We start from the raw sequence: 16,760 nt of genomic DNA on the forward strand, positions 1-16,760 counted from the left end.
GAACAAGACTGGAGGGAAACCACATGGATAATTTATCATTACACTATCATCACATACATGGAACTCATCAATGAAGCTTATGAAAAAAATGAGTCATTTATGGAAAAGTGTAAAGAGAATATAGGAGACGCCTCAAGTGAAAAGAAAAAAGCTGCAGAAAATAATTACAAAAAAGAGTGTTAAGATGTAAACACAAATTCAGAGATTCAGGAACACGAAGGGTTAAGTTAAGGGAAAAAAGAGTTATCAATATTTTCTTATTCATTATGGAGAGCAGGATGAATTCTCAAAAGGTCAAATAATTATGAGTCTGATATATCTGATGATAATTTGTATTTTGTATTTCTAATGTTGTAAATGGTTGTTAATTCACAGTCATTATTCCTATTTCCTTTAGACTAGTGACCATGAGTTTGATTGACAAAAACCCATTGGGTTAGTATTGTTATCTGTGTGTGTTCATCATGCTAAGTGTTAAAATAAGTCCATCAATTTTTGTCTTGTGTTTGTTTTCATTTCCTTTTAGTTTAGTTTCTTTGGGACAGGGTCTCACTCTGTCACCCAGGCTGGAAGTGCAGTGGCATGATCACAGCTCACTGCAGACTCTACATCTCCAGGCTGAGGTGATCCTCCTACCTCAGCCTCCCAAGTAGCAGGGACTACAGGCATGAGCCACCACACGTGTCTAATTTTTGTATTCTTTGTAGAGACGGGGTTTTGATATGTTGCTCAGGCTGGTCTCAAACTCTTGGACTCAAGTGATCTGCCCACCTTGGCCTCCCAAATTGCTGGGATGATTGGCATGCACCACTGTCCCCGGCCTGTTTTCATTTTATTAATTGGCTGATTCATTCAGACACATAATTATCAAGTCAAATCTCACTCTTTCCTTAGCATTTCCCTTCCATTTAACTGAGAAAATCTATTCCTATTTTAAAACATATACGATTATTCGAGTGTGGTGGCACATGCCTGTAATCCCAGCTACTTAGGAGGCTGAGGCAGGAGTATCACTTCAACCCGGGAGTGATATAGTGATTATATATAGTATATAACTATATAGTGATTATAGTTTATAATTTTAACTATATCATTTCTCCTGCCTCATAAGTACCACTGGACAAGGTCCCTTTTATGAACTCAGCTGCTGTCAGAGGTAAATGTATTTTGAAGTGGAGAACAAAGATAAGTGCAAAATTGGCATGGAGAACTAAGGTAATTATGAAAGTTCCAGATACAAAGCGAGAGGGCTCAATATGCCAGCAGTTCTCTTCCAATCCATCCTAGCGGTCTTCTTTTAGGATTGCCTAAATAATGCAGGAGATGGGTGCAAGACACACAAGTGTTCCAGAAGCATGTAAACAAGGTACAGAGAAGAGGATAAGATAAAATAAGATAAGAATATTAGGAATGCCTTGTTCAGAAGATTGCCTACAGAGGCAAAAGGGACAGTTTCATTTTGCTGAGGGAAACAGGGTGGTAAGAACCCTCCTGGGGAAGATCGCCACTTACCCTGATACAGAAAGATGGTGTAAAATTTCATAAAGGGAGAGCATTAGGCTGAGATAGCTCCCATGGTCAGGGTTCCTACATAGACAAAATGAAACAAGCTTAGCCCACCAACAAGTGGCCCGCTGAGTATTAGCTGTGTAATGAGAGACCTACCACCAGGATAGTTCAAATAATGCAACTGCCCACATATTTGCCAATCAAATAATTTCTCTACTCTACTTCTATATTCACCCTATAAAAGCCTTCCTTACAGACACCTCCAGTAGATCCTCCAGCCACTTTCAGTTTGGAGCTGCCTGATCCATGAATCTCTGTTTGCTTAAATAAACTGTTTAAAATGTTAATATGCTTAAGTTTATCTATTTTTTTCTCATTTTAAAAAATTGAGATGGGGTCTTCCTATGTTGTCCAGGCTGGTCTTAAACTCCTGAACTCAGGGACCCTCCTGCCTCAGCCTCCTGAGTAGCTGGAATTATAGACATGTGCCTCCACACCCAGCTTACATTTATCTTTAAACAAGGGTTTGACCCCTTTCTGAAATATATTTGTGTGAAGACCTGTACCCTCAGTGATATGGCAGACTCATTTTAGACCATCGAGCACTTTTGTCTCTGGACCACAATTTGCCCTTTGTGACCTGCTGTATTAAAAAATTCAAGTGTAATTCAAGTTAGTTTACCATCTGCTGATCAGGGGAGATTGCTCTCAGTGCAAGTTCAAAACAGGCACTCACACCTTCATTCATACCCCAAATCTCAGCATCACACAATACACCCATGTAATAAACCTGCACAGATACCCTCCGGAATCTAAAATGAAAGTTGAAATTCATTAAAATTTTAATTTCATCTTATTACAAAACAAAGATAAATTTACTTCTTTCCAATTTTGATATATACATTATACTGACATACACACTGTATTCTATGGTGAATTATACTGATCGAATTTCACATTTTAAACTAACACTGAGTTACTTTGAAAAACCCTATTGGGTGATAATGTATTATGTTTTTAATATATTTTAATATAATTTTCAAAGATTTTGTTTTAAAATTACATCTATGTTCCATAAATAAATAAATATGTAAAAAATAATAAATGTTTGTATTATTTAAGTGAAGATTATAGCAATATTTTTGAATATCTACTTAACCTCAACTAGTTTTAATTCAGAAGTAGCAACTCCATAGAAATTCAACTTATTACTACCTTATTACTCATACTTGTCTCCTTGAAGAAGCTTCACTGCTATCATCCAGTTTAGACTGGGATGTCATAAATCTCTAGACTGAGTAGTATAATATCCACTGTTCAAATAAAATCAAATTATTATTATAATGTTATGACACCTCCAAATACAAAAAGCAAGCCCATGGATGTCAGGTTAAGGTATAGAGACAAATATTCCTACTTACTATATTTTAGGGCAGACATATCCCAGCCAAGATGATTGCAAAATGAAATGGAAACCATATGGTGGAAGGGGACTTGGGACTCACACAGATTGGATTTTCATTCCAACCCTAAAATACACAAGCTGCATGACTCTGGGTAGATTGCATATGATCTTAAACTTTCAATTTCCTCATCTGTGCAATGGCAGTTAATGCCTATGGGCTATGGCTGATGTGGGGATAAAAGAACCAACACGGATGCATGGGCAGGGCCTGTCCCATAGAGCAGCTGGCATCAACAAATGGAAGCCCCTTCCCATCTTGTCTTTGCGTGTACCACAAAATCCGGAATATGTGGGTATAAAAAGTACTCTTAAAAGAGACATAATTGGGAACGTTTGCAAAAAGAGATTGGAAAGGTGTCACATCTTGTGGCATGAGGAGCTGTGGGCATACACTTGAACTTTGTGCTGTGAGATATCCACAGAACTTCAGTAGCTGAAGAGAACAGTTTAGATGTCATCTTATTCATCTACCATAGAACTTCCTCTTCTTCTCTGAGATTTCTAGACAATAACTTTTACAGCTCTAATAATGCAGTTTTCTCCCAATTGTTTGGACTATTCTAATAGATACAAAGCAGTATTTCACCAGCAGATGCTACTGCAGTTTGTATGATGATTTCAAACTGAGAATCTATTTAAAGTTATGCAATACATTTTTTGGAAATACGGTGAAAGTAGTTTAAGTTTAAAATCCTATAAAATAGGTTTACAGTAAATAATTACTTGTTGCAATATCTATCATACTATCTTATATTCACACATCTGTTTGTGTCCTAATACATATGTATGAGAGTGAAAGTTACCTGAGGTCAGAGACTGTGCCATATGTTCCCTGCACCACTGGTGCCTATCTCAGCACATGATATACAGTAGATGCTCAATAAATACTTTCACTTAAAAAATGCACTGAGAATAAATCTTATTAGACATCAAAATACATATGAGTACAATCTAAGGACATGGTCAGGAGCTCAAAATTCAATCTTATTTATTTTTTATTTGGAGACAGAATCTCACTCTGTTGTCCAGGCTGGAGTTCAGTGGCATGATCTCAGCTTACTGCAACCTTCCTCTCCTGGGTTCAAGTGATTCTCCTGCCTCAGCCTCCAGAGTAGCTGGGATTACAGGTGAATACCAACACGTCCGGATAATTTTTTTGTATTTTTAGTAGGCACAGGGTTTCACCATGTTGGCCAGGTTGGTCTCAAACTCCTGAGCTCAGGCAATCTGCCCACCTTGGTCTCCCGAAATGCTGGGATTACAGGTGCCAGCCACCACGCACAGCCACAAGATGTTTTAAAGTAGCTTCAAAACCCATTTGCAAATAGATGTATTCATAACAAGCTGCAAACAAGAAAACATTGAGCTTCATATAACAGAAGGGTTCTGCCTGGATTTGCATGTGGCCCCATCATTTGTTTGCTGTTGGGCCATGGTCAGGTTACGTAGCTGCTCTCTGCCTCCACAGAGGCTTATGCCTGTGCATCCCTCATCTACAAAATGGGAATAATAAGAATATCTGACAATCGGAAGTGGAGAAAATATATGTAAAGACCTTTGAAAAGGGCTTGTGAAAGCTCAATAATTGTCCTCAATAATTGCTCTCAATAATTGTCAGCTATCATTCAATCATAAACATAATCATGAAAATGTATGACTCAAAGAAAGATTCTGACTTCATATCCAGCTTCCCAGAAGAACCAGGCACTGGACCTGTGAAAAGAATGACATTGAGATGTATTTTCACATCGCTAAGTTGGTTTTTTCTTTGCCATTCAATTTCTGCAGTCCCTACTCTAAGCCAATGGTCCACCTTTTTATTTTTCCTCCTAAGATGTCTTCCCTTCTTGTAAGATTTACTTTTCCTTAAAAAGGGTCCTTTTCATCCACCCACTCTTTTGCCCTTCCCAGAAGTTGGTTAATGGGCACAAAAATACGGTTAGATGGAAGGAACAGAAAAATTTCTAGTGTTCAATAGCACAGTAGGGTGATGATCATTAACAATAACTTATATATTTCAAAATGACTAGAGGAAAGATGTGGAATGTTCTCAACACAAATAAATGATAAATGTTTGAGGTGATGGATATGCAAGTTATCCTGATTTGATCAGTGCACATTGTATGCATGTATCAAAATATCACATGTACCCTACAAATATGCATAATTGTCATGTATCAATAAAGATAAAAAGGCCTATTTCTCTTTCCTTTCTCCCCGCATTCCCTCCTGTCCCAGATATGTGTTGTTCCTGGTGCTCTCCTGCCCCCGTTCAGCCAGCACTGAGCCAGGAGGAAGGATCTCACAGGTCTTATCCTGAGATCAACCCTCCACCACTTCAGGTAATAATCCTCCTGCCTGCTTTTAGTCATTTATATCCTTTGGTTCATACATATTTTGAGTCAAGTACCTTCTAACTACTGATCTACATAATATTCCTTGGTTTTTAAAGATAATACAAAGTGGATTTTAGTAACAATCTTGAGTCATCACAGAAGCTAATGAAGTTGGGGATTCCACAAAGCCATCCAAGCATATAAAGCCCATTTCCTTGGGTCCCTTTTCCTTAGCTCAAGGCCACAAAAAGTCAGAACTTGAATTCCAGTCCACATTTGCATTATGTCTAAATAATTATGAGTTATAAATGAAGCTAACAAATAGTTAAATATGTTCTATTCTCCTATTTCGATAAATATACTGCCATAATAACCCACAAGGTCAAAGTCGAGCATAGAATTCTCTGATTTCTTGGTGCTCTGCACAGGAATGTGGTAGTAAAGGGAGAGCCGATCCTCAGCCCCAGGCTAAACTTTTTTCTTTCATCGTAGGTAGCCCTGTCCTCACTTGAGAAGCTTTGCATACCTCTGTGTGGGGGACTCCCTAGGCCCCATGCAAGCTCCATCCACAATTCTCACCCCTTCAGAAAGCAGACCCTTGGGCACCATTTGGACAAGCACAGTTTGCACTTTGAAATGGACCCAGGGAAGAGGCCATGCCGGCTCAGGCACATTTCGCCAGGGCCCTGAGTGCCCAGGGTGTGCCCTAGAAGAGAGGGTGAAGCTCTGGGTGGGCCAGGGTACAGTCAGTGGAGGGCCAGAGAGGCGCCTTCTCAAGTGCAGGATTCAGGGCCGGGGTCCTCTTGCCCAGATCGATGGCTATGATTGCTTAGTGCAATGGCGCCTGCATCATGTCTTCTCAGCTCACCTTTCATTCAGTCTCAGCCACCATGGGAAGTTCCATGGAAGCACAGGCTTCCCTTGCGCTGCAAGCAAACTCAAGGTACACTTTCTGCCCTAGGGCATCTCCATTATTGTAGGATTTTGCCTGAGCACAAATACAGCCCAGACACACTTGCAGGTTAACAGCCTCAGGGGAAGACCTCAATCAGTGTGGGACAGGTGGACAAATGCTTCAGGCTCATGTTTCAGGTGGACAGTTCTGGATAACTTTCCGGAGCCTCTCAGAAGGTCCTGCAGAAAAAACTGCATGGCAGGAGCCTCAATAGCATGCCATTATTTTGGCTTTTCTTTCTTGCCTGGCTCGCTCTTCCCACTTCTGACTCTTGCTTCTTGGAATCACTTCCCAAATAAACCACCCACACCCAAGTCCTTACTCCAGCTCTGCTTCTAGGGATACAGGCACACCTTGCAGATATTGCAGGTTTGGTTCTAGGTAACACAGTAAGGTGAATATCTCAACAGTGCAAGTCATACGAAATTTTTTGCAAGTCACATGAAATTTTTTGCTTTCTGGTGCATATAAATGTTATGTTGCCAGGCATGGTGGCTTATGCCTGTAATCCCAGCACATTGGGAGGCCGAGGCGGGTGCATCACCTGAGGTCAGAAGTTCAAGACCAGCCTGGCCAACATGGTGAAACCCTGTGTCTACCGGGAATACAAAAATAGTGGTGCGCACCTATAGTCCCAGCTACTCAGGAGGCTGAGGCAGGAGAATTGTTTGAACCTGGGAGGCAGAGTTTGCAGTGAGCCAAGATTGCACCACTGCACTCCAACCTGGGCAACAGAGCCAGACTCTATCCCAAAAAAAAAGGTTATGTTTAAGCTACTGTAGTCAATTAAGTGTGCAATAGCATTATGTCTAAAATATAATGTATATACCTTACTTTGAAAATACATGATTGCCAAAAAATGCTAACCAGCCTCTGGGCCTTCATTAAGTCATCATCATTTTGCTGCTGGATGGTCTTGTCTCAATGTTGATAGCTACTGACTGATCGAGGTGGTGGTTGCTAAGGGCTGGAAAGGGAGTGGCAATTTCTTAAAATAAGATGACAATGAAGTTTACCGCATTGACTGACTCTTCCTTTCACAAAAGATTTCACAGTAGCATGCTACGCAGTTTGGTAGCATTTTACCTACAGTAGAATTTATATCAAAATTGAAACCAATCCTCTCAAACCCTGCCACTCTTCTATCAACTAAGTTTATGGGATATTCTAAGTCCTTTGTTGTTCTTTCCACAATGTTTACAGCATTTTCACCAGGAGTAGATTCCATCCCAAGAAACCACTTTCTTTCCTCATTCATAATAAGCAACAATAATATATTATTTTATATATAGTATGTATTATTATATAATATAAATTATATATTATATAACATTATATAATAATATATAACATAGAGTATATTATATTAATTATATATTATATATTTTATCATAATATAATATGTATTATAATGTATATTATATAAGCAGAAATGATATCCCTTGGTTTTTAAAGATAATACAAAGTGGATTTTAGTAACAATCTTGAGTTGTCACAGAAGCTAAAGAAGTTGGGGATTTCACGAAGCCATCCAAGCATAAAAAGCCCATTTCCCTGGGTCCCTTTTCCTTAGCTCAAGGCCACAAAAAATCAGAACATGAATTCCAGCCCACATTTGCATTATGTCTAAATAATTATGAGTTATAAATGAAGCTAACAAATAGTTAAATATGTTCTATTCTCCTACTTTGATAAATATTCACAGTATATTATGATAAATATACTGCCATAATAACCCACAAGGTCAAAGTCGAGTGTAGAATTCTCTGATTCCCTGGTGCCCTGCACGTGAATGTTGTAGTAAAGGGAGAGCCGATCCTGAGCTCCAGGCTAAACTTTTTTCCATCTAATTTCATTTATTTCCATTAAGATTGCAGCAATTTGGCTGGGCACAGTGGTTCATGCCTGTAATCCCAGCACTTTGGGAAGCTGAGGCAGACGGATTTTCTGCAGTTGGGAGTTCGAGACCACCCTAACCAACATGGTGAAACACCTTGTCTACTAAAAATACAAAATTAACCGGATGCAGTGGCACATGCCTATAATGCCAGCTACTCAGGAGGCTGAGGCAGGAGAATCAATTGAACCCAGGAGGTGGAGGTTGTGGGGAGCAGAGATCACACCATTGCACTCCAGCCTGGGCAACAAAGCAAAACTCCATCTCAAAAAAGAAAAAAAAGATTGCAGTAATTCACTCACATCTTCAGGCTCCACTTGTAATTCTAGTTTTCTTGCTATCTTCACCACAACTGTGGTTACTTCCTCTGCTAAGGTCTTGAACCCCTCAAAGTCATTTATGAGGGTCGGAATCAACTTCTTCCAAACTCCTATTAATGCTGCTATTTTTACCTCCTCTGGTGAATCATGAATGTTCTTAGTGGCATCTATCAGAGTGAATCCTTTCCAGAAGGTTTCAAATTGACTTTGCCCAGATCCATCAAAGGAATCATGACCTATGGCAGTAACAGCCTTATGAAATATATTTCTCAAATAATAAGACTTGAAAGTCAAAATGATGCCTCAATCCATGGACTACAGAATAGATGTTGTGTTGGCAGGCATGAAACCAGCATGCGTTTCCCTGTGCATCTCCATTAGAGCTCTTTAGTCACCAGGCACATTGTCAAAAAGCTGAAGTATTTGAAATGAATCTTTTCTTCGGAGTTGTAGGTCTCAACAGTGGGGTTAAAATACTCAGTAACCCATGCGGTAAACAGCTCTGATATCATCCAAGTGTTGTTGTTCCATTTATAGAGCACGGGTAGTGTAGATTTAGCATAATTCTTAAGAGGTGCCCTAGGATTTATGGAATAGCAAATCAGCATTGTCTTGTAACAAGAAAGTCAGCCTGTCCTTTAAATATTTTTCTTTTTCTTGATATAAGGTCTCACTCCATTACCCAGGCTGGATTGCAGTGGCATGATCTTGGCCCACTCCATACTTGACCTCCTTGGCCCCACAATCCTCCCACCTCAGCCTCCTGAGTAGCTGGGACTAGTAGCATGCACCACCATACATGGCTTATTTTTATTTATTTATTTATTTTTTGTTAGAGACAGGGTTTCACCATGTTGCCCAGGCTGGTCTGAAGCTCCTAAACTTAAGCCATTCCCCCACTTCAGCCTCACGAAGTGCTGGGATTACAGGCATGATCCACCCTGTCTGGCCTCTAAATTCGTGTTATGCAGACTCATTTTCATAGTTAAAATGTCCTGAATTGACTGTGGCCTGTTGGGAGGTGGGATGGAGGAAACTACTTATGGAAAATGAAGAAGAAATGGAAGCACACCAGAAGCAAGAAAGTGTCATTCGATTTTTACATCAAGGACTCCATGGTAAAGAGAAAGAACAGGTAGCCTGTTTTTGTGGCTGACCATTGGACTGCAGACTGAAACTGCATCCACCAGGTTCTTCTGGATAGTCCCAGTTTTAAATTTTTGACCTGACATTCATGAACACAGTGCTACTGGTCAGACCTTTGTCTGGGTTTAAGCTTCAGAACATAATGTCTTCATGCAGTGGGAGGCCTGATTATGGTTATGATTCTGCCCTGGGGCATCTGCCCCTTCTGACCTGGAGGTAAACTTGGCATCTACTACTTACCTCTACACTTGAACAGCCAAGGATGGGCTGAGCACAGAGGCTCACATCTGTAACTCCAGCACTTTGGGAGGCCAAGGCAGGAGGATCGCTTAAGGCCAGGAGTTCAAGTCCAGCCTGGGCAATATAGTGAGACCTCGTCTCTGTAAAAATAAACAAAAAAAACGGAGGATGGGTGGGTGACATGGAGCAGTTCAACATGGGAAACCATTAATCTGACAGCTGGAAGGACCCTTAGAGCAACACCCCGTTAACAGATGAGACTCTGCCCTGAGATTATAGCCTAAGGTAATGCATTGAGCTTTTCTAGAGATTTGAAAATAATCAATCCTAAAACCCCCAAGCATACTGCTACTGTTTGCTATTGAATAATGTTTTCTAGTCTGGGTGTGGTGGCTCCTGCCTGTAATCCCAACACTTTGGAAGGTTGAGGCAAGTAGATCACCTGAGGTCAGGAGTTCGAGACCAGCCTGGCCAACATGGTGAATCCCCATCTCTACAAAAATACAAAAAATTAGCAGGCCACCATGGTGCGTGCCAGTAATCCCAGCTGCTTTGGAGGCTGAGGCAGGAGAATCCTTTAAACCTGGGAGGCAGAGGTTGCAGTGAGCCGAGATCACACCACCACACTCCAGCCTGGGCTACAAGAGTCAAATTCCATCTCAAAAATAATAATGATAATAATAATGTTTTCTACAAGCAAGGAGTTACTTTGTACTGTGAACTGGTGGGAAGGGATCCGCCTTGTGTAAGCTTTTAGATTGATGACAGTTATTTCTAATTTTAAAAATAGCAACCCAACAGAAAATTGGGAAAAGGCATTAATAGGGATTTCACAAAAAAGAAAGCCTGCAAAACATAAAAATTTTCTCAACCTCATTAGTAATCAGGGAAATGCACAAGATACTACACATCTATTCTCTCCACAAATATTAAGAAGTTTGACAATACGAAATGTATTAGTCCATATTCACACTGCTGATAAAGACATACCTGAGACAGGGAAGAAAAAGAGGCTTAATTGCATTAAGGGCTCCACATGGCTGAGGAGGCCTCAGAGTTATGGTGGTGGATGAACAGCACTTCTTATATGGCAGTGGCAAGAGAATATGAGAAGGAGGCAAAAGAAGCAAAAGACGAAACAACTGATAAACCCATCAGATCTTGTGAGACTTATTCACTATCACAAGAATAGCATGGGAAAGACTGGCTCTAAAGATTCAACTACCTCCCCCTGGTTCCATCCCAGAACACATGGGAATCCTGAGCAATACAATTCAAGTTGAGATGTGGGTAGGGACATAGTCAAACCATATTATTCTGCTCCTGGCCCCTCCAAATCTCATGTCCTCACACTTCAAAACCAATCATACCTTCCCAACAGTCCCCCAAAGTCTTAACTCATTTCAGTATTAACCCAAATGTCCACTGTCCAAAGTCTCATCTGAGACAAGGCAAGTCTCTTCTGCCTATTACCCTGTAAAATCCAAATCAAGCTAGTTACTTCCTAGATACAATGGGGGTACAGGTAATTGTTCCAAATGGGAGAAATTTGCCAAAACAAAGGGGTTACAGGCCCCATGCAAGTCCAAAATCCACCAAGGTAGTCAAATTTTAAAGCTCCAAAATGATCTCCTTTGACTCTATATTTCACGTCAAGGTCATGCTGATGCAAGAGGTGGGCTCTCACAGCCTTGGGTAGTTCTCCCCCTGTGGCTTTGCAGGGTATGGCCCACCTCATGGCTGTTTTCATGGGCTGATGTTGAGTGTCCGCAGCTTTTCCAGGCTCATGGTGCAAGCTGTCAGTGAATCTACCATTCTGGGGTCTGGAGGAGAGTGGCCCTCTCCTCACAGCTCCAATAAGAAGTGCCCCAGTAGGGACTCTGTATAGGGGCTCTGACCCCACATTTCTCTTCCGCACAGTCCTAGCAGAGGTTCTCCATCAGAGCACCACCCCTGCAGCAAACTTCTGCTTGGACATCCAGGTGTTTTCAAACACCCTCTGAAATCTAGGTGGAGGTTTCCAAACCTCATTTCTTGACTTCTATGCATGTACACGCTGAACACAACATGGAAGCTGCCAAGGCTTGGTGCTTGCACTCTCAGGGCCATGGCCTGAGTTCTATGTTGTCCCCTTTTAGCCATGGCTGGAGGAGCTGAAACACAGAGAAACAAGGCCCTAGGCTACACACAGCACAGTGAACCTGGCCCAGCACAGAAATCCATTTTATCCTCCTAGGCCCCGGGCTTGCGATGGGAGGGGCTGCTGTGATGACCTATGACGTGTCCTGTAGACATATTCCCCATTGTTTTTGGGATTAACATTCAGCTTCTTGTTACTTACACAAATTTATGCAGACAGCTTGAATTTATCCTCAGAAAATGGGATTTTCTTCTCTATCACATTGTCAGGCTGCAAATTTTCCAAAACTGTATGCTCTGCTTCCTTTATAAAACCGAAGGTCTTTAACATCACCCAAGTCACCTCCTGAATGCTTTACTGCTTAGAAATTTCTTCCAGCAGATATGCTAAATTATCACTCTCAATTTCAAAGTTCTACAAATCTCTAGGACAGGGGCAAAATGCTGCCATTCTCTTTGCTAAAACATAATAAGGATTACCTTTGCTCCAATTCACAACAAGTTCCTCATCTCCATCTGAGACCACCTCGGCCTGGACCTTATTGTTCAAAACACTATCAGCATTTTTGTCAAAGTCATTCAGCAAGTCTCTAGGAGGTTCCAAATTTTCCCACATTTTCCAGTGTTCTTCTGAGCCCTCCAAACTGTTCCAACCTCTGCCTGTTACCAAGTTTCAAAGTCGCTTGCACATTTTTGGGTGTCTTTTCAGGAGCACCCCACTCCACTGGTATCAATTTACTGTATTAGTCTGTTTTCACACTGCTGATAAAGACATACCCAAGTCTGAGAAGAAAAAGAGGTGTAAAGAAAAAGAACTGTAATTGCATTTACAGTCCCACATGGTGGGGGAGGCCTCAGAGTCATGGCAGGAGGTAAAAGGCATTTCTTACATGGCAGCAGCAAGAGAAAATGAGGAGGAAGCCAAAGCAGAAACTCCTGATAAACCCATCAGATCTCATGAGACTTATTCACTATCATGAGAACAGCACAGGAAAGACTGGCCTCCGTGATTCAACTACCTCACCCTGGGTCCCTCCCATAACATGTGGGAATTCTGGGAGATAGAATTCAAGCTGGGATTTGGGTGTGGACACAGCCAAACCATATCACCACATGTGGAGAGACTGCGGATCAACAAGATCATCTCAAACTAATACAGGAGGTGAGAGTTTAAATTAGAACAACCACTTTGGAAAGCAATTTGGATTATCTTATAAATTTGAGCATTCTCATATGTTATGGCAAAGTAATTCCTCTACCATAGGCCCTGGAGAAACTCTTGCCCATATGTACCAGAAGTAGTAAAAAAAAAAAAAAAATGCTCATGTAATGCCATTCATAATAGCAAAAATCTGGAAATAAGCCAACTGTTCATTAATAGGAGAATGGGTAAATTAATAGGAGAATGGGTAAATAAATTATACCCTTAAAAACTAAATAACATGTCATTTAGGGTAAGCATATGTATGCAATAAAACAATGTGGTTTTTTTAAAGGAAGAGAATCCTAAACATAAATTCAGGGTAGTAGTTACCCTCGAGCTGAAGGGTGAAAATCAGGAAAAAGGACAGAGGAGGAGCAGATGTTAGGGTCAGAACCCTAGTTCTTTGGTTGTGTTGTAAGTTCACAAGTGATTACCATATTGTTCAAATACATTTACACAGAGGCGCAGGCACAGACAAGGGTGAAATAGGAGCCAAGGTGTGTGCTATGAGCCAAGGATTATAATTAATCCAATTTTGTGCACTTTAAGCCATTTGAAAAACAGAAAAGCAAAACAACAAAATATTTTTTAAGAAATTGAATATAGGGTGCTATGCTCTGAATGTGTCCCCCTAAAATTAATCACCAATGTCATAGGATTAGGAAGTAGGGCTTTTAGGTAGTGATTCAGTCATGAAGGGAGAGTCTTCACAAATGGGTGTAGGATCCTTACACAAGGACTGGAGGGAGTGGGCTTCCCGTGTTTTGCCCTTCCGCCTTCTGCCATGTGAGGACACAGTGCATCTCCTCCTGAAGACACAGTGCACAAGGTACCATCTTGGATGAAGAGACCAGGCCCTCACCAGACACCAATCCTGCTGGCACCTTGATCTTGGACTTCTAGCCTATGGAACTGTGAGAAATACATTTCTGTTCTTCAGAAATTACCCAGCCTAGTGTATTTTCTTATATAGTAGCACAAACTCATTAAGGCACAATGCCTCTTGTCATTTTCTTCTACAATTTTCTTTGTTGCCTCTTTAGCACTAGGTCATTTTATATTTGATCCTTCATAATATCTCTTACTTTTGGTTTTTCACATTTCTGTTCCAAGTGTATTCTTAGATACATATTTTCCACTATTAGCCTCAGGGGTTGCCTGGGAGTGTGTTTCTGTGCCACTGCTGAAGGACTGTGTGTGTGTGTGTGTCTCCCATTCTCTCTTCTCTCTCTGTCTCTCACCCTCTGTGTGTTTCTTTCCCTCTCTCTGTCAGTCTGTGCGTGTATGCCCGTGTGCGTATGTGTCTTTGGACGAATGTGCTCTGTTCGCCAAAATGCGATTTTTTGCATGTCGGCCAGTCTTTGGTGAGCCTCTTTCTGCGTCTCTGCCTGGGTCCCGTGGCCGGTTGTCCATCGTTTTCAGGGCGGTTCCACTTTGGGTTTGTGAAGCCCTCGATCACGTGAGGAGATGCGTCTGTCCCGGAGCAATCGAAGTCTCATCCCCATCCTGAGCGGCCTCTTTTCTAGGATCAAGAGGACCACACTCCAGCCCAGGACAAAACCCCACAGCAGCTCATTGTCCGGCAGGAGAGGAGCAGATCCACCTCCAAGAAGATGGTTGTACCCCTGCACGGCTCTTCTCTGAGCAATGAAGCCACACCACGATACAGTTCTGAAGAGGAAGCTGGGAATGGGAGATGGCAACAATCCCTGTCCCTGGAATGCTGGCCTCTCTGGACAAGTCACGCGTTTCGCACACCTCCCCTTATGCCCGTGGCGGTGGCAAAGTCCTGTAACCTGCCTGGGCTCTGGCCTCTGCTCTTTCCTCCCTCTTGTTCTGTCTCCCCTGTTTCTGAGGGGCCTAGTTGCCTCTTGGTCTGGCTGAATAACTTCTACGAAGATCGCTTCCCAGTCCATCAGGGAGACACTTTCTGGAGATCCGCGACATGACTCTTCCTCTCTCCAAACCTGTTTCTGCTGGATTGGGCAGGTCTGATAAGCCTGGAACACTTGGCTTCCATGCGTGTCTCAGACAGGGAAGCTTCTTTGGTCTCCTTGTTTCACCTCATCGGTGGGTGGATTGCCTAGAATGAGCGCTAGATGATCATGACTGGCCTTGTCTTCTAGGACAGGTGGTGTCCCATTTCCTTTGCACGTCCTGTCTCACAAATGAGGGATATCCTCTCCTCTGCTCATAGGTGGACTGATTCCCTGAATCTTTTGGCTGTAACGAATGTCAGGAAACCAAAGTAACTGGGCTGGGCCTGGGGATGGGGTTGGGGCTGGGTGCAGGGAAGGTTGTGTCAGGGCTACGTGGGCGGTGGAGGCGTTGGGGTGGGGTGAATGTTGCAGAAACCTCTGTGATCCTCTGGCAGGCATTTCAAAATGTGGCTTGGACTGAGGCACAGGCCCCGTCCAGGTTCCCAGGTCTTCTTTGAGTTCCCTTGGCACTCAGAGAAAGGCCACTTGTTCCCCCTTTCCACCGGGCACATGCCTGGACACCATTGTTGGTTTTGCCATCACCCCATATGCCTCTGGTGACGCACATTCACCTCATCTTCTGTGGGATATGCCAGTGCCACACGTGATCGCATTGTCTCCACCTCAGCTTCACACCGTCCCTGTTTGCACCTGTCCTGGAAAGCTGTGTCCTCTTGCAGGAGCCCCAGGACTTTTAGAAGTGAGGCACACCCTGCTCTTTCAACGGAGGAGGGAGGCAGAGGGCTCACGGATCAGTGAACTTTCAGCTGACACCACCCCTTGAGGGCCATGGGATCATTCTGTGCTGCAGCGAGGACCTGCCTGCCTCACCAGATGTACTGAGCCCATCCTTTCTAACCCGGAGGAGTCCAAACTAGGATCTGAAGAGGAGTCCTGAGAATGCAGCAGGCGCCCTGAAGATCCCCCTCCATCGGTGGAAGTCAGCTCAAGGAGGTCTGAAGACTGGACTTCTGAGGGTTTGGCCCTGGGACAGGATACTCAAGGACTCCTCTCCCACCCCGCCCCAAACTGGACCTCAGCCCCCACGCCACAGCCCCCACTTTCTCCCCAGAGCTGAGGGACAGACAGAGAATTGCGACTAGAAATTCGATCGATTGGTACGAGGGACCACGTGGCCAGGGGCTGGCCAATGACCAGGCTGCCCGGGATGAGCTAATGATGGAAGCAATTTGTAACTTTCAGTAGCTCTCTAGGCCTGGGTACCAGAGGGAGGGAGGCAGGCAGAGGAGGGGAGATGGGCACCCCCAGTCTTTCCATCCTCCTCATTCGTCTAGGGGCACCCGAATCCCCTATTCCTTATTTCCCCTATCACTCAGACACCAGCAGATTCCTTTGCCCATTCCTGTTGGCTGCCGCAGCTCCAAAGCGAGGTAAGCTGGTCCTCTACCCCTCAAACTCTTCACAACCCTCACCCCATTTACTAGCACCTGCAAACCACAGCCTCCCTTCCTGTCCCATTAGTGAATTTAAATCGGATTTTGTTTTTCCTCTTGGTTGAAAGAAAAAAATCTTTTTGTATTCTTTTGTGTAACCTATCTCAGATTTGGAG

The sequence above is a fragment of the Gorilla gorilla genome, chromosome 12, assembly GCF_029281585.2.
Source record: "Gorilla gorilla gorilla isolate KB3781 chromosome 12, NHGRI_mGorGor1-v2.1_pri, whole genome shotgun sequence".
NCBI lineage: Eukaryota > Metazoa > Chordata > Mammalia > Primates > Hominidae > Gorilla > Gorilla gorilla.